The following is a 24,245-nucleotide window of genomic DNA, read 5'->3' on the forward strand; positions in this document are numbered from 1 at the left end:
GTATCGGGATAAAACTTTGCGTGAATAATGCGATTAAAGTATGCCACCTTGTGGCCAAAAATTGTCTAAATCGAACCAAAACTGTTTAAGCCCCTAAGTACTAAATATGTGGACCCCAGTGCCTATAGTTGACCTTCTACCGAAAATATCAGCCAATCCACAAAGAAATCTCAAACGAGTATACTATTTGACTTTGCGAGAGTATAAAATGTTCGGTTACATCCGAACTTAGCCCTTCCTTACTTGTTCATTTTACTATTGTTATTGTGTGATTCATGGAATTGAACTTTAATTTAAATATTGATTTTATGCTATTTTTGCACTATATAATGTAAAATAAATGTGTAAAAACGAATTAGTGAAGTGTTAGTGGATATAAAAGTGAAAAATATAAGTGTAAAATACATTTTAAATCTTTAAGTTTCCCGCGGCTATATCTATATATATGTTCTTTATCTGGAGGATCCGCCCATAGCCATTTTATCCCCGAAATTCTATGACTATTCTTAAACCGACCCAAGAAATTAAAACGGTTGCCCTGATCCAATGATGGCTAATGACCTGTCCTACAAAAATCATTCGAGACACGTGAACGAAAAAGCAAAATTAGTATAGAAGTCAATCAACGCATACTCCAGCCGCCTAAAAAAGATCCCAAAGCGTCATCTAGAGAAACAAAGTCGTAGTATGATCAGATATTTTAAAACATATTGCTGATCGTAGATCATCAAACACAAGAGAATTATGGAGCACCGTTCACGAGGCATGGCAGTAAATCCTGGAGAATATATGTTGTGATATGAAGGGTGATTTCCTCCCGGTGTTGGCCCGACCAGGGTTATTTTTTTGAAATCGGCCGAAGGTCGCCAGTGCAGAAAGGAGTTTGACGCGATTGATTTATTAACACCCCGATGTTTGACCGGCCAAGGTTATTTTTTTGAAGCGCAGCCGAAGGCCGCCAATGTAGAAAGAAGCTTGCCGCGATTGAATTATAAACACCCCGGTGTTGGACCGACCAGGGTTATTGTTTTGAAGCGCGGCCGAAGGCCGCCAGTGCAGAAAGGAATTTGACGCGATTAAATTATGAAGACCCCGGTGTTGGACCGACCAGGGTTATGTTTTTGAAGCGCGGCCGAAGGCCGCCAGTGCAAATAAGACATGTAAACAAAAAAAGAGTAATGTTAAAGAGGGTATATCACTCTTTTTAAACCTCAATTTTTATTAAGGATAATTATAATAACAGTGACGATTTTGAAAATTTTATTTATGAATACATATGGCGTAAAAATATAGCAAATCAGCATCATGATCCATTAGTGAAATTATCACATGCAATAAAACACATGTTTAAGCCATAAAACCTTTTTCTTTAATTAAAATGGAAAATTTAGTTCATAATATTTTGTAGAAGGTAATTGGGGTTTTTTTATTTATTTTGATTGCTTTCATTCGTTTGGATATGGCAACACTTATTATCTGACAACATGGAACCCATTTGTTATTGTTCATATAACGAAAATTGTGTAAAAATAAAATGCTTATTTAAAGCAAATATTAAATATTTAATAATATAAAATAAATATGTAGAAACATTGTAGGGAAGTATTGGTGTATAATAAGTGCATAATATAAAAGATGAGTTAACCATAAATCGAGAAACTGTAAAATAAAATTTGTGAAATTTTCAACTTAAAATGCAAATATCTCGAAAACTATAAGTTTCCGGCGGCAATAATTATATATATCGTGATCTGGAGAATGTCCTCTATCCAACCATACCCCTCTTAACCCTGAAATCGTGGGATGCTAAACTAAAGTTTTCCCTATTATCGCCTTATTTTTTTCATTTTTATATTCACTAACACTTCACTAATTCGTTTGTACATTATATAGCGCAAGAATAGCTTTAATTTAATATTTAAATCATTGTTCAATTCTATTAAGTCTGACAATAACAAAAGGGTTGCAAAATGTCAAATAACCAGTTTTACCTTATCGGCATCTTTTGTAAATGAACTGAAAGAAATGAAAACAGATAGTACCCAAAAAATGAAATATAATAGAGAGAGCATTGATGTTAAGGATTATGTTATACCCTTTATGACAATGTTACTTTTTCTTGTAGAACTCCTTTTTGTGTTGGCCGGCTACGGCCGCGCTTCAAAAAAATATCCCTGGTCGATCCAATATCGGGGTGCACCAAGGTTTTTTGGCGCAGGACTTCTTTAAGCGTTGGAAACCTTCGGCCGCGCTTCTAAAAAATAATTCTGGTCAATCCAACATCGGGGTTTATTAAGTGAAGGAAACTAAAAGATTTATTAGTGTCCATCAACGATTATGATTTCTGTATTTGGGTATAATCTCTTTTTATTTTATTTTTCTTCGTTTGCGAAATATATTAGTATGGCAACATTGGATATTTGACATTTACAACCCTTTTGTTATTGTTAAACTTAATAGAATTGAAGAATAATTTAAGTATTGAAATAAAGCTATTTTTGCTCATGTAATATAAAATAAGTGTGTAAAAACGAATTAGTGAAGTGTTAGTGGACATAAAATTGAAAAATATAAGTGTATAATTCATTTTAATTCGAAAAAATACATACTATAAATAGTTAAAATTTTCAACTTTAAACGAAAATATCTCGAAAACTATAAGTTTCCCGAGGCTATATCTATATATATCTTGATCTGGAGGACCTCCATGTTTAGTTGCGGTAACGGATGTACAGCTGTGTTCAAAATAGTAGCAGCGCCCTATAGAAAAATGTCAGCAGAAGGAGTTGGCAGAGGGAAGGTAATCTCATCCCAGCAGATGAAGGCGCTAAGTGAGGAACAGCCACTAGCCCTTCTCCCAAAGGACAGCATTACCAAAGTAGTAAGCTTCACTAAGAAGTTTAAAGTTACCCTTGGCAGCAAGGCGAAATGGAATGATTCATCGCTGAACATGCTGCTAAGGGAAAGCACTATCAAGTGGTACACCGACGATTCGAAATCGTCGGAGGGGATTGGTGCAGGGGTCGCTGGGACAAGCACCAAACTCTCCATTCCCATAGGAATTTCCAGGCGGAAGTCTGTGCTATAAGTCGGTGTGTAGAGATAAACCTCCAACGCAACTATCGCCATACTCAGCGATAGTCAGGCGGCACTAAAAGCGATCTCTGCCTATGAGGTTCAGATCGCTTTTGGTGCATGAGTGCATAGGACGACTAAACAGCCTATCAAACAACAACCGAATGCCCCTTATTTGGGTGTCAGGTCACATGGGTATAGCTGGGAATGAATTGGCTGACGAGTTGGTGCGCTCTGCAGCCTCCACAAAAATGGTAAGACCAGAACCATGCGTAGCCGTTGGTCCACATACCATTAAAGAGCTGCTCCGTATGGAAGAAAGAGCAGGCATGGAGAGACATTGGCAACAACTCCAAGGCCTGCGCCATGCCAGGTTGCTAATGGGGGGTTACGACCTCAGACGGTTTAAAGTCGTAATCAATCTCCCGAGAAACAAATTCCGGCTGCTGTCGCGTTCTATCTACACCGGCCATTGCAGGCTCAATAAGCACCTATTCAACATGGGCATAGCCTCTTCTGCAAACTGCCGGTTCTGTGACATTTAGCCGGAAACCCCAGAACACCTGCTAGTGGACTGCACAGCAGCCTGCAGTCGCAGAATTAAGGCCATGGGATCCATGTTTCCAAACAGGGATCGCATCGCTTCACTAGCTCCCAGCAGAATATTGTAGTTTATCAACATGCTGGGGCTAGATGAGTCAATAAGACTTTGCGGAGGGCACAATAGATCATAGGTCGCGGTGCATACCTCTAATCTAATCTATCTATCTATCTAGAAAAATATTTGATATTAGTTTGGTACCACTGGTTTTTTTTATACTCTCGCAACCTGTTGCTACAGAGTATAATAGTTTTGTTCACCTAACGGTTGTTTGTATCACCTAAAACTAATCGAGTTAGATATAGGGTTATATATATATAAATGATCAGGATGAAGAGACGAGTTGAAATCCGGGTGACTGTCTGTCCGTCCGTCCGTCTGTCCGTCCGTCTGTCCGTCCGTCCGTGCAAGCTCTAACTTGAGTAAAAATTGAGATATCTTTATGAAACTTGGTAGACATGTTTCATGGTACCGTGAGACGGTTGGTATTGCAGATGGGCGTAATCGGACCACTGCCACGCCCACAAAACGCCATTAATCAAAAACAAATAACTTGCCATAACTAAGCTCCGCAATAAGATACAAGACTGTTATTTGGTACACAGGATCACATTAGGGAGGGGCATCTGCAGTTAAAATTTTTTTTAAAAAAGTGGGCGTGGTCCCGCCTCTAATAGGTTTAATGTGCATATCTCCTAAACCGCTAATGCTATAATAACAAAATTCACTGGAAGCAAATATTTTTAGCACTTCTATTGACGGTGTGAAAATAGTTGAAATCGGGTGGCAACTCCGCCCACTCCCCATATAACGGTACTGTTAAAAACTACTAAAAGCGCGATAAATCAAGCACTAAACACGCCAGAGTCATTAAATTTTATCTCTGGGATGGTATGAGATGACTTTATAGGAACCGCGTTCAAAATTAGACAGTGGGCGTGGCACAGCCCACTTTTAGGTGAAAACCCATATCTTGAGATCTGCTTAACCGATTTCAACCAAATTCGGTGCATAACGTTCTTTTCATGTTTCTATGTCACAGTGCAAAAATGGGCGAAATCGGACTACAACCACGCCTACTTTCCATATAACACCATTTTAAATTCCATCTGATTATTTCACTTTCCACTATGCAAATCAGGCAACAATGACTGTATCGGGATAAAACTTTGCGTGAATAATGCGATTAAAGTATGCCACCTTGTGGCCAAAAATTGTCTAAATCGAACCAAAACTGTTTAAGCCCCTAAGTACTAAATATGTGGACCCCAGTGCCTATAGTTGACCTTCTACCGAAAATATCAGCCAATCCACAAAGAAATCTCAAACGAGTATACTATTTGACTTTGCGAGAGTATAAAATGTTCGGTTACATCCGAACTTAGCCCTTCCTTACTTGTTCATTTTACTATTGTTATTGTGTGATTCATGGAATTGAACTTTAATTTAAATATTGATTTTATGCTATTTTTGCACTATATAATGTAAAATAAATGTGTAAAAACGAATTAGTGAAGTGTTAGTGGATATAAAAGTGAAAAATATAAGTGTAAAATACATTTTAAATCTTTAAGTTTCCCGCGGCTATATCTATATATATGTTCTTTATCTGGAGGATCCGCCCATAGCCATTTTATCCCCGAAATTCTATGACTATTCTTAAACCGACCCAAGAAATTAAAACGGTTGCCCTGATCCAATGATGGCTAATGACCTGTCCTACAAAAATCATTCGAGACACGTGAACGAAAAAGCAAAATTAGTATAGAAGTCAATCAACGCATACTCCAGTCGCCTAAAAAAGATCCCAAAGCGTCATCTAGAGAAACAAAGTCGTAGTATGATCAGATATTTTAAAACATATTGCTGATCGTAGATCATCAAACACAAGAGAATTATGGAGCACCGTTCACGAGGCATGGCAGTAAATCCTGGAGAATATATGTTGTGATATGAAGGGTGATTTCCTCCCGGTGTTGGCCCGACCAGGGTTATTTTTTTGAAATCGGCCGAAGGTCGCCAGTGCAGAAAGGAGTTTGACGCGATTGATTTATTAACACCCCGATGTTTGACCGGCCAAGGTTATTTTTTTGAAGCGCAGCCGAAGGCCGCCAATGTAGAAAGAAGCTTGCCGCGATTGAATTATGAACACCCCGGTGTTGGACCGACCAGGGTTATTGTTTTGAAGCGCGGCCGAAGGCCGCCAGTGCAGAAAGGAATTTGACGCGATTAAATTATGAAGACCCCGGTGTTGGACCGACCAGGGTTATGTTTTTGAAGCGCGGCCGAAGGCCGCCAGTGCAAATAAGACATGTAAACAAAAAAAGAGTAATGTTAAAGAGGGTATATCACTCTTTTTAAACCTCAATTTTTATTAAGGATAATTATAATAACAGTGACGATTTTGAAAATTTTATTTATGAATACATATGGCGTAAAAATATAGCAAATCAGCATCATGATCCATTAGTGAAATTATCACATGCAATAAAACACATGTTTAAGCCATAAAACCTTTTTCTTTAATTAAAATGGAAAATTTAGTTCATAATATTTTGTAGAAGGTAATTGGGGTTTTTTTATTTATTTTGATTGCTTTCATTCGTTTGGATATGGCAACACTTATTATCTGACAACATGGAACCCATTTGTTATTGTTCATATAACGAAAATTGTGTAAAAATAAAATGCTTATTTAAAGCAAATATTAAATATTTAATAATATAAAATAAATATGTAGAAACATTGTAGGGAAGTATTGGTGTATAATAAGTGCATAATATAAAAGATAAGTTAACCATAAATCGAGAAACTGTAAAATAAAATTTGTGAAATTTTCAACTTAAAATGCAAATATCTCGAAAACTATAAGTTTCCGGCGGCAATAATTATATATATCGTGATCTGGAGAATGTCCTCTATCCAACCATACCCCTCTTAACCCTGAAATCGTGGGATGCTAAACTAAAGTTTTCCCTATTATCGCCTTATATTTTTCATTTTTATATTCACTAACACTTCACTAATTCGTTTGTACATTATATAGCGCAAGAATAGCTTTAATTTAATATTTAAATCATTGTTCAATTCTATTAAGTCTGACAATAACAAAAGGGTTGCAAAATGTCAAATAACCAGTTTTACCTTATCGGCATCTTTTGTAAATGAACTGAAAGAAATGAAAACAGATAGTACCCAAAAAATGAAATATAATAGAGAGAGCATTGATGTTAAGGATTATGTTATACCCTTTATGACAATGTTACTTTTTCTTGTAGAACTCCTTTTTGTGTTGGCCGGCTACGGCCGCGCTTCAAAAAAATATCCCTGGTCGATCCAATATCGGGGTGCACCAAGGTTTTTTGGCGCAGGACTTCTTTAAGCGTTGGAAACCTTCGGCCGCGCTTCTAAAAAATAATTCTGGTCAATCCAACATCGGGGTTTATTAAGTGAAGGAAACTAAAAGATTTATTAGTGTCCATCAACGATTATGATTTCTGTATTTGGGTATAATCTCTTTTTATTTTATTTTTCTTCGTTTGCGAAATATATTAGTATGGCAACATTGGATATTTGACATTTACAACCCTTTTGTTATTGTTAAACTTAATAGAATTGAAGAATAATTTAAGTATTGAAATAAAGCTATTTTTGCTCATGTAATATAAAATAAGTGTGTAAAAACGAATTAGTGAAGTGTTAGTGGACATAAAATTGAAAAATATAAGTGTATAATTCATTTTAATTCGAAAAAATACATACTATAAATAGTTAAAATTTTCAACTTTAAACGAAAATATCTCGAAAACTATAAGTTTCCCGAGGCTATATCTATATATATCTTGATCTGGAGGACCTCCATGTTTAGTTGCGGTAACGGATGTACAGCTGTGTTCAAAATAGTAGCAGCGCCCTATAGAAAAATGTCAGCAGAAGGAGTTGGCAGAGGGAAGGTAATCTCATCCCAGCAGATGAAGGCGCTAAGTGAGGAACAGCCACTAGCCCTTCTCCCAAAGGACAGCATTACCAAAGTAGTAAGCTTCACTAAGAAGTTTAAAGTTACCCTTGGCAGCAAGGCGAAATGGAATGATTCATCGCTGAACATGCTGCTAAGGGAAAGCACTATCAAGTGGTACACCGACGATTCGAAATCGTCGGAGGGGATTGGTGCAGGGGTCGCTGGGACAAGCACCAAACTCTCCATTCCCATAGGAATTTCCAGGCGGAAGTCTGTGCTATAAGTCGGTGTGTAGAGATAAACCTCCAACGCAACTATCGCCATACTCAGCGATAGTCAGGCGGCACTAAAAGCGATCTCTGCCTATGAGGTCAGATCGCTTTTGGTGCATGAGTGCATAGGACGACTAAACAGCCTATCAAACAACAACCGAATGCCCCTTATTTGGGTGTCAGGTCACATGGGTATAGCTGGGAATGAATTGGCTGACGAGTTGGTGCGCTCTGCAGCCTCCACAAAAATGGTAAGACCAGAACCATGCGTAGCCGTTGGTCCACATACCATTAAAGAGCTGCTCCGTATGGAAGAAAGAGCAGGCATGGAGAGACATTGGCAACAACTCCAAGGCATGCGCCATGCCAGGTTGCTAATGGGGGGTTACGACCTCAGACGGTTTAAAGTCGTAATCAATCTCCCGAGAAACAAATTCCGGCTGCTGTCGCGTTCTATCTACACCGGCCATTGCAGGCTCAATAAGCACCTATTCAACATGGGCATAGCCTCTTCTGCAAACTGCCGGTTCTGTGACATTTAGCCGGAAACCCCAGAACACCTGCTAGTGGACTGCACAGCAGCCTGCAGTCGCAGAATTAAGGCCATGGGATCCATGTTTCCAAACAGGGATCGCATCGCTTCACTAGCACCCAGCAGAATATTGTAGTTTATCAACATGCTGGGGCTAGATGAGTCAATAAGACTTTGCGGAGGGCACAATAGACCATAGGTCGCGGTGCATAGCTCTAATCTAATCTATCTATCTATCTAGAAAAATATTTGATATTAGTTTGGTACCACTGGTTTTTTTTCATTTTACTATTGTTATTGTGTGATTCATGGAATTGAACTTTAATTTAAATATTGATTTTATGCTATTTTTGCACTATATAATGTAAAATAAATGTGTAAAAACGAATTAGTGAAGTGTTAGTGGATATAAAAGTGAAAAATATAAGTGTAAAATACATTTTAAATCTTTAAGTTTCCCGCGGCTATATCTATATATATATTCTTTATCTGGAGGATCCGCCCATAGCCATTTTATCCCCGAAATTCTATGACTATTCTTAAACCGACCCAAGAAATTAAAACGGTTGCCCTGATCCAATGATGGCTAATGACCTGTCCTACAAAAATCATTCGAGACACGTGAACGAAAAAGCAAAATTAGTATAGAAGTCAATCAACGCATACTCCAGTCGCCTAAAAAAGATCCCAAAGCGTCATCTAGAGAAACAAAGTCGTAGTATGATCAGATATTTTAAAACATATTGCTGATCGTAGATCATCAAACACAAGAGAATTATGGAGCACCGTTCACGAGGCATGGCAGTAAATCCTGGAGAATATATGTTGTGATATGAAGGGTGATTTCCTCCCATGCAGATGTGTGGTGTGTGCAGTAATAAAAAACCGCGGTTACTCAACGTAATATTAGCGAAACTAACTTATATATTAATAATAATTTTCTATTTGATTTATTTAGTTTTGTGTTACACTCCTATTATTTTGAACATGAAATTATTGAGGTTTTCATTTAAATCATTTTATTTGCTGGTTTCATTTTATATTATTGAATATTTAAAAACGCATTAAGATATTTCATAAAAAACAATTCGTGGAAAAAAAATGAATGAATAAAATAAAGTTTTTTTTAATTAAAAAATATAACTTTATATAATATTTGAGACCACTCCTATAAATTTGAATACAACTGTATAATTATTATTCTTCATCTTCATTCGTGTATTTAATACACACGACCCCAAAGAATTAAATTAAATTTAGACTTTCAAAAAGGGACCCTGTTATTTTGTACATAACTGTATACTGAACTGACTCCGGCATATATGGTCAAACTGGTATAAGCTGTACTTATTTTGGTAAATGTATAGTTTAGGTATCCCAACGCAGCAGGCCGCGAAAACGATTATTTATTTTTAAATCGTCTTATTTTGACAGAAAGCTGAGAATTAAGTGAGCGGAAAGTCAATTGTTTTTTAAATTTTTATTTATTTTGAATTTTAACAAGAAAAGAAAAAAATAAACTCCTTTCGGCATGCAAACGAACTAAGGGCACCCCGGTATTGGTATATATACATACATTTTTGAGAAAATTGACTATCTGCTTACGGAATTTTCATTTTCGCGTCAAAATAAGACCATTGAAAAAAGAATCATAATTTTTGAGAAAATTGACTATCTGCTTACGGAATTTTCATTTTCGCGTCAAAATAAGACCATTGAAAAAAGAATCATAATTTTCGTGGCCTCCTACGTTGGAAGACCTAAACTATACAATTACCCCTATTTTTATATTCTATAATTTGCTCAAGAAAATTAAATTTAGAAGAAACAGAAAAAAACGTTAACTTTGGCTGCACATAAGCTATAATACCATTGACAGGTAGATTTCTAATATCATAAAAGGGTAACAGCTATTTATGTAAAATATATGCATATGAGTCCGATCTGAAAATTTTCTTCGGACATTGTATCGTTGCCCCTTGACAATAATCCATGCCAAATTTCGAGAAGATATATCGTTAAATACAAAAAATTTCCATACAAGAATTTTGATCGATGACAGCTATATGCTAAAGTAAACCGATCTGAATAGCTTCTTAGGAGATTTTACCGCTGCCTTGAACAATAATCTATGCAAAATTTCGAAGGTTTTGCTTCACATAAAACGCTACGAGTTTCACGCTGTGCTACTTTTTTTTACCCGGTCGGACCCGCCAATATACAAAAACGCCAGTATATTTGTAAATATTTTTTATTTCTCTTTGGATGAAGGATTGTGAATTTTTCCTTTTTCGAAAAGTTTAACCATTATTTCCCTTTCAGAGGGGAGTGTTGAATTTGTCTTTAATGCAAATACAATATCTCAAAAAACAATTTCCATTGATTTAAAAGACAACTTAATGCCTGGCAATAATTGTTGTATCTAGAAATTAATTTCATCAACATCTATTTAAGTTGTTTTTTGGTATTAATATAGTCCGATTACTGAGCCAGTTATGATTCAAGGTCTTATTTTGTATATCCGGGAAAATACTGCCAATTACTTATTTTTTTTGCGTACAACTTGTATGGGCTGTTAATGCATTGCGATTTGGTTGAAGTTCTATTCTAACCTTCCCAATGTCTAGTAATTGTTCGGAAAATACTTGTGCTGATGTATCATTTTGCAATTGGACGCGCACGCTCTTGCTCAATCACTTCGCCATAAGAATTATAATTTTAAATATATGTTCATTTACCTCATCGGCAAAAGTACCGGTAAGGCCTGCCGGAAGTCGTCAGACGTAGAAAGAGCTCTTGTTATTCCAAATAGTCTTTCGCATTGTATTTGTTCTATCTTGTTGTTGGGGTTTAATTTTTTTTTCGGCATTTTCCTCAAATTTATAGTTTTTTTTATAGATGAAGGATTGTGAATTTTTCCTTTTTCGAAAAGTTTAACCATTATTTCCCTTTCAGAGGGGAGTGTTGAATTTGTCTTTAATGCAAATACAATATCTCAAAAAACAATTTCCATTGATTTAAAAGACAACTTAATGCCTGGCAATAATTGTTGTATCTAGAAATTAATTTCATCAACATCTATTTAAGTTGTTTTTTGGTATTAATATAGTCCGATTACTGAGCCAGTTATGATTCAAGGTCTTATTTTGTATATCCGGGAAAATACTGCCAATTACTTATTTTTTTTGCGTACAACTTGTATGGGCTGTTAATGCATTGCGATTTGGTTGAAGTTCTATTCTAACCTTCCCAATGTCTAGTAATTGTTCGGAAAATACTTGTGCTGATGTATCATTTTGCAATTGGACGCGCACGCTCTTGCTCAATCACTTCGCCATAAGAATTATAATTTTAAATATATGTTCATTTACCTCATCGGCAAAAGTACCGGTAAGGCCTGCCGGAAGTCGTCAGACGTAGAAAGAGCTCTTGTTATTCCAAATAGTCTTTCGCATTGTATTTGTTCTAGATGAGATGTATACGTTTTGAGATGTATACATACTAGGGTGGGCCAAAAAAAATTTTAATTTTTGTTTTCTTAGTTACCTTAAAAATCTCATCCAAAATGATGAAAAACAATTCTGGTAAAGTTTGAGCTCTTAATATTATATTAATATTAAGAGGTGCCTCATTGATATTTTCGATTTCCCATATAAATAACACAGGGAATTTTGTTTTTTTTCTTTGGATTTTTATTGTACACAAACAAATATTTGTTAAGCGAGAATCAACACATATTTCTATAGGAAATTTAACGATCTACAAAAAAGGTCTGAAACTTTTTTTGGTTGAGTCAACTCATTTCAAGTTATTCGTAGTTTTTTATGATTATCTGCTGGACTTTAACTACGAAGGCCTTCCTTAGGAGGAAACAAATATTTTTTTAAAGTAAACATTTCAAAAGCAAAAATAACTTAATATTTATTTAAGTGTTATATACAGACAACTTTTAAAGGAACTGTCAGGAACACCAATTGACAAAAATAAGAATCATGGAATCAAAACTCGTATTTACGACTATTATAATTAATAATGCATATACCATAAGTTAGAATTTTGTTAGAAAATCTTTATTTGCTAGTACAGCTGTCCACCTTTTCGGCATAGATTCCACTAGAGCTTTACAGACTTAATTCGGAATTGAATACCACGCCTCTTTGAATTTTCCCATAGTTCCTCCTTATTTCGTGTTTTAGTGGAATCCAACTTTTTCTTTGCAATCTTTAACAGGTTTTCTATAGGATTTGATTCCGGATATTGCACCGGCCAATTCATAACAACGGTTTCTTGATACTGTAGGCAAGTCTTGACCGCAGGCGAGGTATGCTTCGGATCATTGTCATGTTGGAACTGCCAAATTAAAGGCATATTTTATTCAGCATGAGGAAGCATTACGTCTTCTAAAATTATAAGGTAGTGATAACGATCCCTGCTTTCCCGAATCCAAAACAGCAGTCCAACTCCGTACCACGACAGACATTCCCATATCATGATATTACCACCTCCGTGTTTGAAAGTTTTTGTTGCGTATCGGGGATTCATTTTAGCATTCTTCGGACATCGAATCCCACATTTTCCCTCGCTACCTACCATATTTTAGATTCATCTGACCAGGGATCTTACGCCACTTTTTTTGCATTTTCTTCACCGGTCCATTTGATGTTTGCTGAAGCAAAAGCAATCCGATTGCTCCGCTGTCATTTTTATCAACATTGCGACTATCCGGGACAACTTTCCGAAGTGATTCATTTCTACAACTTTCGCTTAATTTGTACACAAAGATAACAGTATAACGTAACATAGCTACCAACATGATGTTTGAAAAGATAAATATTGTAGGAATCGATTACAGGCAAAAGGTATCTGAAATTTATCGGACAAATAATACATATTGTTAATTAATTCGAAACCACCGATTTGATTATATTTTATTGCCAGTAACTGTATATGTATATATAAACATATTAGTATGTACACAGTCTTACATATGCTTAATAACATTTTGTATTTCGATTATGAAGGACGCAAAATGTGTCCAGTGAGTGGAAAATTTGTCTTAAAATAGTATAAAAGTATACATATTTATATTGATAATCTACTTAGAGCTCGTTTTTCATTTTACAGTGAGTGTAAGTAGGAGTTTGTATATAAAAGAGAATATAAGAAGATAAGTTTGTTTTTAATATTTTTATATAATTATTATTAGATCACAACAAACAAAGAGGAGTTTCATACGTCTCTTTTTTTTTAAATGCAGAACATACATATGCGTGTACCATATATGCCGGAGTCAGTTCAGTATACAGTTATGTACAAAATAACAGGGTCCCTTTTTGAAAATCTAAAATCATTTGACGGGAACTAGTGCTTTAGAAAATATGTTAGTGGGCATCACGGTTATAAAAAGTACTTAGTTAGAAACACTCAAAACAAACGGTAAAATAAATAAAGACGAAAAATTAATCAAAAGCGTTGTAGTCCGTGGACAAAAAGATAGGGTTAGTGTGCTTATTATAATTGTGTTCTTATTTTTATCGACAATTTACATTGTTAGTATATTTTCGTATATGTATTTTTCTATTTGTATAATAAACCGTTAATATCCATAAGATTGTTCAAAAGCTGATTGAAACAAAGAGGCAGCGTAACTTCGTCGATTTATTGGAACATCCCAAAACTTCTTAACGTTGTTGGCAAGAAAAAGTTTCTAAGAAGTCCGAATTTTTTTCTTATAATCCGTGATATATCACTAAAACGTGTGAGCATACAGGTGGAGGCTTTGCGTTCCCACGACGGTCTACGTAACCGGGACGGACCCAGATTTTATCCGGCCAAGGACTGTCAATTCGGCAGAATTCTGCAGCTACAAAAACAACTATTTGTATTAATACCTTTTAAAATTTTTTTTTTTTTATCAACCCTTTCATATCTGATTAGATGACCCTATTGTTTGGTCCATAACTGTAAGTAGAAATTTAATATCCAGATCACATTTAAGTTATATTTTTTTTAACTCTCAATAGCACCTTTCGAACCAGGCATATGAAAAACGTGTTCATAAGTAGATATGTACGAAATAATCAATGATTGTTTAGTTTCGATGAACATTTAGGCTTATTTATATGTATTTAGTGAGTTAATTGCACTAACTGTGTACTTGTTTAAGAAATGAAAAAAAAAACACGAAATAATCTATGACAATTAATTATCGCGCGGTTTTTTTTGAACATTTTTACATTAACTTAAATCACTTGCATATCCAATTAATAATGGGTATATAATCCATTATTTCCATAACTAATTTGTTTTTCTGGTTGATTCACATCTCATTTACAAGGAGTCTCTAGTAAATCCCTAGAATATATAATTTTTCCTGCAATGTTTAAATGTATGTACTTACATACAAGTGTGTGTGTATTAATCACAAACGTAGTGTGAAATACGGCCGAAACAGTTATATGCATATAAACAAATTGGCCGTTGACAACGAACGAACTTTTAACGGCGCTAAAGAAACTAAGCCTAAAACTTACCGTCCAAACGGTGTAGAATACAAAATTTTTACACAGTTATCATATCTGAAAATTGTTGAATGGAATTATGTTGCAGAAGCTTACGTATATACATACAGCCGTCAAAATAATAATGGTGCGCAAAATGTAGAAATGAAATTAACACAAGTAAGATGCGGTATAGAGTCAATCGTAAGTTCGAAAATATTTATGTTAGGTATATGGGGACTAAGGGAAGTATTGACTCAATTTTATCCAATTATAATAACAAAATTCACTGAGAATAAATGTTTTTGGCACCTCTATCTACGGTGTGAAAATGGGTGAAATCGCCCACTCCCCATATAACGGTACTGTTAAAAACTACTAAAAGCGCGATAAATCAAGCACTAAACACGCCAGAGACATTAAATTTTATCTCTGGAATGGTATGAGATGACTATAGGAACCGCGTTCAAAATTAGACAGTGGGCGTGGCACAGCCCACTTTTAGATGAAAACCCATATCTTGGGATCTGCTTAACCGATTTCAACCAAATTCGGTGCATAACGTCTTTTTCACATTTCTATATTATAGTGCGAAAATAGGCGAAATCGGACTACCACGCCTATTTCCCATATAACACCATTTTCAATTCCATCTGATATTTTCACTTTCCACTATGCATATCAAGCAACAATGATTATATCGGGGTAAAACTTTGCGTGAATAATACGTTTAAAGTATGCCACCTTGTGACCAAAAATTGTCTAAATCGAACCAAAACTGTTCAAGTACTAAATATGTGGACCCCAGTGCCTATAGTTGACCTTCTACCGAAAATATCAGCCAATCCACAAAGAAATCTCAAACGAGTATACCATTTGACTTTGCGAGAGTATAAAATGTTCGGTTACATCCGAACTTAGCCCTTCCTTACTTGTTTATATTTGTATTTTGACAGCAATAGTTCACACTTATGATAATAAATGAAATTGCAAAAGCGAGTGCTAAGCTAGACAATTATTGTGGTACTTTTTTATTGCACTCTACCTATGAACATACATATTATATATAAATGTATCTTAAGGAGAACGCAAAAAAAAAACGGAAGAAATTAAATACCCTTAACTACCATATTTCCAACAGTATCACTACTATTATTATGACCGCTGCTGTACATGCATGCATATTACATACATAAGAACATAAAATTTTTTTTTTTGCACGTGAGCATCTCGCGTTATTACCCATATCTAAGTTTTTCAAATACTCAGCACATTATATGTTGTATATTTATATGTAAATACATACAGTGAATCACTAGAACGCTCGCACTACTTCTGTGCGCTGATATTAGATACATGGATATGTGTAAATCACTCTCGATCTCTCACTTCTGTATATAAGTATATATGTATGTTGCGGTGGTGAATCTGAAATTCTGTTGCGCATATTTTTATGCTCTCGTATCATGTTGCTACAGAGTATAGTAGTTTTGTTCACTTAACAATTGTTTGTAACACCTAAAACTAATTGAGATAAAAATAGAGTTATATAAATATATCCCACATTAACTACAAAAGAGTCACAATTCGAAAAATGACAAATGTTCTGGAGGAGTAAAAAACTGCTCCTGTAAAAATTATTAAAAATTTACAGTAAAATGATTATCCATAATGTAGAATATCTTCTTTAAAGAGCGTCTTGCTCAAATATGATATATATATCCGGTTTAAGAGACATTTTTTAGTTAAGACATCGTATAACAGTGTGGTAATCACAATTATTTCATCGAAAGTGACACGTTTCCAATAATAGAGACGAATGAATAATTGAGTATTTTCGGATAAAGAGACACAACTTCGCAAAATACAGCAAAAAAATTTACGATTTATTTCAGTAATACCGACACAATTGCAAATAGTACTGTTTAGTTGATACTTTACTAAGTAGATACGTGTGTTACAAATTGATATATGGAGACAAATTTATTTCGAAAATTTTTGAGTTGTGACATTTTGTAGTTAGTGTGCAATATGTACAAGTATTTCGATCCAAAAAAAAATTATATACAGAGATGGTTCGACTTTGAACTGACTTATCTCCTAAACTATTAAAACTTTTGAGTTGCATCCAAAAATGAGAAAAGGGCCATTTTATTAATTTTTATAATGTAATTGAAATATATTTATAAAAATTCAATTTAATTCCATTTTCGAAAGCCAGAAAAACTCGTACAGTTTGCTTATGTTGACATTTTAACACTCTTAAAGGAAATATAATTATTATAATAAATTTTGTGTAAGTTCAGGAGGTAAATAGTTATATTTGCCCATATTTCCTGAAGAGCAGCCATAACCTAATTTTTGCTATTAACTTTGCACATAAGCTATAAGTCTTCAATGGGATTGAGGATTTTTCAAATTATACAACAACCATTTATTAGCCATTAAAGCAGATTGCTTCGGTTCGTTATCCTGAGCAGTAGTCACCATTTAAATTATAGTTTAGTTTAGCTGCTGACGGGGCTAAATTATTTTTTAATATTGCCAAGTAATTCATTCTTTCGATGAAAACAAGGTTACCGACGCCATTTGCTCCCAGTGCATTTCTTTTGCTGCCATTGCACCACACAATGCAGCCTCCTCCTGCTGAAAGTCTGATTTAATTTTTTTATCTTTTAGCGCTTAGCCTTCCTTACGCCATACAAACCGCTGACCAGAGAGTTCAAAAAATTTAATTTGGACTCATCTGTAAAAATTACGGTGGAAATATTGTTTGGAATATAATAAACGTTTCGCAATAATTCTTTTTGATAAGGATGGCTTGTTTCGTGGTGTTTACGCTCTAAAATTAGGTGAAACCAAGAAGTTCCGAACAGTTTGAGGGTGGACTTTTGCAATGCCAGCTTCCTCCAACTCCTTGGCGTTAGCGACAGCGAATATTTTGGGGTGTTCCTTGACACTCCGAGCAACTTCACTATCATCCTGGGGCGTAAAATTTTTTGGGCGTTCCACTACCATCTTTACCTTCCAACTCCACCAGTCCTTTTGAATTTGGTTTAAACAATTAATATGGAGTAATTTTGTTCTCTTTCCAATATTTGACTACCTCTTTAGATGTTTGTTTGTTGTATTCATCTTTTTTTTCATGAACTATAACCACATAAAATTGGCTTACTAAAGAATACATTTTGACCATACTTAACTAATACCAGATAAAAATAATGGTACCTACTTGATAACTTAATTTAAAATGTTCCCAACGTAAGTTTACAAGTTTTATTTGGCTGCTCAAAAGTGGAAAATTTTAATTTTTTGCAATCGTTAACATCAAAATTAATTTATTGTAAAAATGTTTATAAAAATACATAAGATTCTCATATTGTTACTCTTGATTGCAGTTTAAAAGCTAAAATAGTTTCAGAGAAAGGTCCCTTCAAAGTCAAAATATTTTTCTGTACAGTTTTTGGTTCACTGTGTGTATAAAAGATTAGGATGACACGTCTCGTGTTGCATTCCGAGTGACTGTCTGTCTGTCCGTCCGTGCCGATAACTTAAATCAAATGTGGGATATCCTAATGGCATGATACACGTGTTCGTGGTGGACACCAAGGGTTCCTTTGATTGAAAACCTAACTAAGCCATAATATACACAATTGTAATTTTTACAGGGCATCGTAGTAGTGAGGGATATCAATGGTTTAAAACTTATTAAAAATTGGGCCACTAGTGTTATACCAACACCTGTTGAGAAAAAGTGTTTTTTGCATATCTTGATGTACTGTGAAAACAGGTGAAATCAGATGTTCTACGCCTATTCCTTGTATAACGGTAATATTTAAAAGTACGAAAAGTGCGATACTTCAATATGTAAATACGTTATAGACATTAAATTTTACACTAAAGATGATACGGAAGGGCTTCATGGGATTCAGTGTAAAAATTGATCAATGGGCGTGACTCCGACCATTTTTGGGTGAATTCCTATCTAAAGAACTACTCGACCAATTTTAACAAAATTTGGTTCCTAACTCTCTACGTCCTTAACTTACGTTGTGAAAATATTTATAACACTTAGTTGGATCTACAACTTGAGTTAATTTGTCTGATTTTTAAATAAATATTTTGGACACGAAGCAAAATGTAATGAAACTAAGTGAGACTACAATTTATAATATGTGTACAGAATTTGATAAGATACCAAATGTGGATGTAATCCATTCGATTTCTTGGAACAATGAATGTTAAATTCTTACGCAATATTTTTTATTATAAAATTTTACCAACACCTGAAAGTAAAATGTTCGGTTATACCCTAAGTTACCCCTTCTTACTTGTTTATAATAAGCAGTTTTTTTTTTATACGTCTGGACACAACTAACTATCGATGAGAAAGAGAGTGTGAGAGAAAAAGTAACAAGTGGAAATTCGCTTTGCGAATACAAATAGTAGATGTACATACATATGTACATATATAAAATTCGCTAGGAACAAAAAAGTATAAGCGACGATAAATACGTGTATATTCATACATAAATAAGCATGTGTGATAAATTGCAAAGGTGTTTATTGTAAATCAGCTCACTTGTGATATTATACCACTTGTCGATTGCTGCGTGCTCACATGTCTGACGGTATAAAATAGCTTTATATACATACTTCACTCGATTTCTGCAAAATGTGCATACAATATCTTTAAAATTTTTCGATAAAGGAGAATGCACGTATAATATGTTAATTGTTTAAAGTGGGATTAAAATTATATTTAATTATACCACATCGAATTTGGTAGGACTGAGATTTTTATTTTTTGTTCGGACATTGCACCGTTGGCAAGGACAATAATCTACGCCAAATTTCGTGAAGATATCTTGTCAAATAAAAATGCTTTCCATACAAGTACTTGATTTTGATCGATCAGTTTGAATGTCAACTACATACATATGGCATGTACATATATCCAATCATGGTATCGGCGGTTCCGACAAATGACCAGTCTCTTGGGGGACAAAAGACCGTATGCAAAATTTCAGATCCATATCTCAAAAACTGAGGGACTCGTTCGCATATATGTATATACATATATATACAGACGGACTGACGGACTAAATCGACTCAGCTCGTCAAGCTGATTTATACATATATACATTTTATAGGGTCTTCGATGTTTCCTTCTGAGTGTTACAAACTTCGTGTTAAACTTGATCTACCCTGTTCAGGCAAAAAAAAAAACCAAAAATTAGTAAAATTAGGTTTAAAGCCATTGGAACGTAATTAAACAACTTTTTTTTTTTTAATTTAGCAATCTTTTTAGATTTTCTTGCACTCTGGACTTCTTTTTAATTTCTTAAAGGTGCTTTATATTAATTTTGAAAGTCTAGCTGAATACCAAACAACCAACACAAAAATTTGTTTTAAGGGATAAAGAGTCGAATGTTAAATATTGTTGCGAAATAAAAATTTTAGTATTACTGTGTTTTGGAGGCCCTCTATACAAGAGTCTATTATAAATATGAAAACCTTCGTTAGATTATGAAAAATATGTAGACGAACCTTCAGCCCTTTTTTTCCAATTTTCGAACATGGTATGGTTGTTAAGTTTTTTCAATCGATTTTTTAGCGTAATTCTTCTTATATCTGGACATATCATGATGAAAATGAAGGAAATGGTGATAAAAAAATTTCATTCATTCAGATTGTTAATCTAAAGTAGAGTCATTGCTTTATTACTTTCACTACTTGTATATTACGTGTTTGGTCTCTTGAAGTGTTTTTAATAAATGCAATTTTCGTTTTCCATACAATTATGAGTGTTTCACTTCGATTTTCCCGATTTTGATCAGGATTTGACGGGTGGTTCACTACCCAGCCACTTTTTAAAACAGTGTAAAATCACGTCCTTTAAAAATTGGCCGTAAAAATTTGCCGAACGATTAAAACACAAATCTGTAAAAAAAAAATTGCGTGTTATAGTCAGCTTTTAAACGTTATCATGCATTCTTTGATATCTTCGTTCTATAAAAAGTTACAGATCGAAAACAAAACCCGGTTCCCAACCTAGCTCTCTCTCATATAGTCACATCTAGAACGACGTGTAAAATTTTCTCGTAGAATTTTTTCATTACATTTTTATTTAAATTGTTCTATGAATTTATTTATACTTATGATTAATTGACTAGAGAGACTTGGATATGAATTTTCCTCTCTACAAATTCAAAGTGACACTCATCAATTCTGTAAATAAATTTTTTTACTTTGATATTTTAACGTTAGTTATAGTTTAGTTTAGTTGTTTCCAATATTAAGGTAGATGTAATTGCATTAACTTGATTTGAATATATACTAATTGCACATCTGTAGTTAGCGTTTTTCTTTATTTTCAATGCAAAAAAAAAAACACAATAGAAATTTCTGTTTAGCAAAATGTTATATACTTACTTTTATATGAAAAATCCCCCTGTAATGATTTATCAAATAGCTGCCATATTGTCATGCTCACAGCTAGGCCTACTACTTACATATCGGTATCCATTCTCAATTAGTTCATTTGCCAACTGTTAGTGGGACGAATCGATTTGCGAATAGTCCGCGCAGTCATTTTCTCACTCTGTTCATTATTTGAGTGATGGTGCTTTCAATTACATATTGATTAGTTGTTGTTATTTCACATTTACTGCTAGCATTAACGGCGTTGGCTTCTCTCTAGTAGTCAACTTGTGTTCAACCACACTTGCTTGTGTTCCGAACTTTGCTTGTACGCTCATTCTTGTCTTGAACGCCAAGGCGAGCGAACACAGTAGCCGATTATTAGTGATAGTGTGTCGATATTTCAGGTGTTCTAATTGCTATTAACTACTGGCGTAGTACTGGCGGTAAAAGTAACATTAGAGTGTGGTCTCCCCATATTATCTATGCCATTTGGGTGGCCGAAAGTTGAGTGACCAAATTGAAAGTGCTTTATTTTATTTTACTTTTCAATTATTTGTTTTATTTCTCGTCACATTTATGGTGCGGTATGGCGTAAATTTACAATTTTCGCAAAATACATTGACCGCATTTGCCGTTATTCGATATACTGACAAGTTTAACGCGCAGTCAGTAAACGTTTTTGGATTTCTCTTAATGCGTCTATTGACGCCGTGGCCGTACTATGCTCGGGTCACCAGTGGTGCCAATAAAGATGCTACAGTGACTGGATTTATTTGTCTAGAATGCTGCGGTAACAAAAAAATACTTGTTGAAATAAAATAATTTTTTTACAACGCCATATGGAGGAATGAAATCGAAAGTGAAAATTGTTTTTTAAAGTTGCGCATCAATAATTTATAATAAGTGGGATCTCATTATACCCTTAATTCATGCGTACAATAATTCATCAGTCCAACTGAAAGTTGTTTTGTATAAGTGAGGGGCAGGTAAACGCCTGCAATGCCGCAAATCTATCCGTTGAAAATCACCGACCTGACACTTATACAAAGAATTAGTTGTTTGTTTTTTTCTTACTGAGAACTTTGTTGCAAAAGTGGGATAATAAAAAATTTAAAAGTTATTGTGTATTTTTTATATTTTTATGTACATATTTTAATGTTCTATGATCTTAAATTTTGGGGCGGGTATTAAGTGGATTTTGTTGCTATTTTTATCGCTGTTATTAAGGGTAGAAAACGTTTAAATGTTTTACATTTGAGTATACATATGTACATATGTATTTTTCATACATATTTAATGCATATGCATAGAACATTTTTACGATCGCTTTCGTTTGAGTGCCTCGTGAATTTTAAAAACCACAAAATATTCGCATTCTTAACATATGTCATATGAGCTCGTAAAATGATTTTTGAGATAATTTTTTAACTCGATATTCACTGATTATTTTTGGCCAAATTTTTGTTTATATTTCAGCTATGTGCTTGTGAATCAATTGCCGCCGCTTTAATTGAACTTACTAGCTTGTTAGCATTGTATGGTTTATTTTGTGCTGTTGAATCTTCTTATTATAGCAAGGAAAGTGGAAACAACTATAGTTTTGTTTTGTTTTTGACGTAGGGTTTGTTCCAGACGGCTTTTGTTATTTCCAGCCATTTTTAAAAAGTAAGCGCAAGCAATAAGTGCCGAAATGGAAAACATTTATAATACTATCATATTGTAAATGTATGTATGTTAAATTAATTTAAAGAGTAATATACTTCAGATATCCACACGGTTGTTAATAGCAGAGGGATATATGAGAACGTGGTTTTCATAATTCATTTTTTGGGCGATATATGGTGAACGTCACAAAAGCCGTCAAGCAAATAAAAAAAAATTGAAAAAAACAAAAAACAAACAGAGCGATAAGACTAAAACACACACTTATTTCGTTTTTTTTTTGTTGTACATATGTATATATGTAATATTGATTTTACGCATGGAGGATTTTGCATGTGTTTTTTGGTGTTATGGTTTAGTTTGGAGCTTTTTGGAATAATTAGGTGTGTTTACAATTGGCTTTAGATCACGCTTGACATCCGTGTTTTCTTGTCAGGTTTGCTTCGCGTCAAGCCGCAAATGCTTGCCGTGTGTGACATGGACATAAATACACACACACTTGGGCATAAATAAATTTCACTTTAATGTTTTGATATTTTTTACTGTGAAAACGGCAACCAGTTAGAGCTAAAGATGTTGTTTTATTCGGGATTTAAGGTATCGCATACAATTTGCCCATAACTCCTGAAATATTGAATATAGTTAGAAATGAAGCATTTAAGTGGGAGCATGATAATTTCTGTACAAAAGATTAGCTCTTTTCTTGCTCGATCTTGCTGATAAAGCGGAAAGCTATAAATAAGCATTTTAAAAAGTGTAGTTACAATATTTTTTCTATATAGAGACGAAATTTATTTTGAGTTAAATATGTATATGCGAAAAGTAAAATGAATTAGGCACGATTTAAATTGAAAATAAGCTTGTTTACGTTGGATCTTTTTTTAGGGCAAAAACTGTGGCGTTTCCAAAAAAAGTAAATAAAATAACGGACACCCTAATACATAGACATACATATGTATATATACAATTTTGCATTAAAATTAGAATTTAAATTTTTTATTCACAGTTAAGCCAAATGTTGGTGGGTGATTGGTTCCCCTTATTGCCTTCCTAATGTTAAAGTAATTGAGTTTCTTTGATTACATACCTATGTATGTACATATGCATGTATACAGGATTATTTAATTATGTTTATTTGTCACATGTACATATGTACATATATGAGCAGCGTACATACATACATACCATATACATATATTCCGTATGTACATATGAAAAA

General features: G+C 34.3%; 2 protein-coding genes across 4 annotated transcripts in view; both read left to right on the forward strand.

The window, feature by feature from the left end:
• The window catches only part of Pfrx (6-phosphofructo-2-kinase/fructose-2,6-biphosphatase), a 41,082-nt gene that overhangs the window by 6,706 nt on the left and 10,131 nt on the right, over positions 1 to 24,245 (forward strand). Inside the window, exon 1 of one of the 3 annotated variants that reach the window (XM_014240428.3) lies at positions 21,684 to 22,154. The exons of the other annotated variants lie outside the window; for them this stretch is intronic. The gene's annotated coding sequence lies outside the window, so the exon portion shown is untranslated. Of the gene's footprint in view, positions 1 to 21,683; positions 22,155 to 24,245 lie in introns of those variants that run through there. 3 annotated transcript variants of the gene reach the window in all.
• Positions 1 to 24,245, forward strand: part of LOC106621527 (titin homolog) — a 73,201-nt gene that overhangs the window by 5,149 nt on the left and 43,807 nt on the right. The gene's annotated exons all lie outside the window — the stretch shown is intronic.

The sequence above is a fragment of the Bactrocera oleae genome, chromosome 5 (assembly GCF_042242935.1).
Source record: "Bactrocera oleae isolate idBacOlea1 chromosome 5, idBacOlea1, whole genome shotgun sequence".
Lineage (NCBI taxonomy): Eukaryota > Metazoa > Arthropoda > Insecta > Diptera > Tephritidae > Bactrocera > Bactrocera oleae.